Source organism: Aplysia californica, unplaced genomic scaffold (assembly GCF_000002075.1).
Source record: "Aplysia californica isolate F4 #8 unplaced genomic scaffold, AplCal3.0 scaffold00229, whole genome shotgun sequence".
NCBI lineage: Eukaryota > Metazoa > Mollusca > Gastropoda > Aplysiida > Aplysiidae > Aplysia > Aplysia californica.
In genome coordinates, this window is record NW_004797499.1 from 26,042 (window position 1) to 27,141 (window position 1,100).

At 42.1% G+C, this 1,100-nt stretch overlaps 1 protein-coding gene across 1 annotated transcript in view; it reads left to right on the forward strand.

The window, feature by feature from the left end:
* LOC101849292 overlaps positions 1-1,100 on the forward strand; it is a gene marked incomplete at its 5' end in the record, with an annotated part of 46,045 nt that overhangs the window by 9,286 nt on the left and 35,659 nt on the right.

Sequence of the window (1,100 nt, forward strand, 5' to 3'; positions counted from 1 at the left end):
GAGAGAGAGAGAGAGAGAGAGAGAGAGAGAGAAAGACAAGGACGAGGAGAGACAACGGGAGGGATGGAACTATGTGTACTGTTTGTAGTATGTCTTCCAAAAGGGACAGTGCTTGTTTTCGTGCGATTTAAAATTTCGAGGTCATGTAATGCTAATTTGAATGCCCATCACGTTTTGAGAGTTTTAAAAGAGAAGTCAGGGGGAGGAAGGGGGGGGGGGGATTAAACAGACGCCGTAGATGTGTCAGAGAGAACCCGGTACGTGTGACACCGGCCGGCCAGCAGGGCTTAAGCTGCCGGGCAAGTTGAAACGAACCCGGTACAAGAAGGAGAGAGGGACGGAGGAGGACCAGGAATGTGGCTAGATTTTCTGGTTTCCCCACTATTGTGTCGTCTGCAGATGTCTTGTAAAACTATGTGATCACTTTTCTGTCCGCAGTATGTGGGTTCTCAGCGTAGGAGGTCTACTGAAGTTGTAAGAGTAGAACGTGCGGAGAGAAATTAGTCTCATGTGAACGCACTCTTGAGGTTTATAATAAATATTTTACCTGATATCAAAAGAGCTGTTTGTGTGCTGCGCCTCCAATGTCGTTTCTGAGGGATATACAGCGTTTTTAGCTGTGCTTTAGAGTTGGCAAAAAGACATGTGTGAATCTTTCTTGTTTAAGAATACCTTCTGTTATTAACAAGGTTGTGCAGGTCAAATTTTTCTTGAGAAACGCAGTCTGAAAAAGTAAAGAAAAAACGTTGTTTATACATGACATCAAAGTGTTGAGCTTGAGCTTTTTCTGGGGGAGACCCATCTGTTTCAGAGCTTATATTGTGTTTTGTTTTTAATTTAGTACAGCTAATGAGCTGAACTTTTTTTCCTGGCTATTGTAAGCTGTAGCGTTCTTCAAGTGACTTGAAATCATTCATTTCCCTGAACATTTGAGAGTGCATTGACCGAGTGGAGTTATTTTCGGGTGGATTTTACTTCTTTTGCGAAAAGTAGATTGGAGGAAAAGATAAGGTCCTTCCAAGATGAAAGAACTCAGAGGACATGTTGTCAAATTCTACAAGAAGAAATGGTCAGTGCAACTTCATGACAATATAATATAT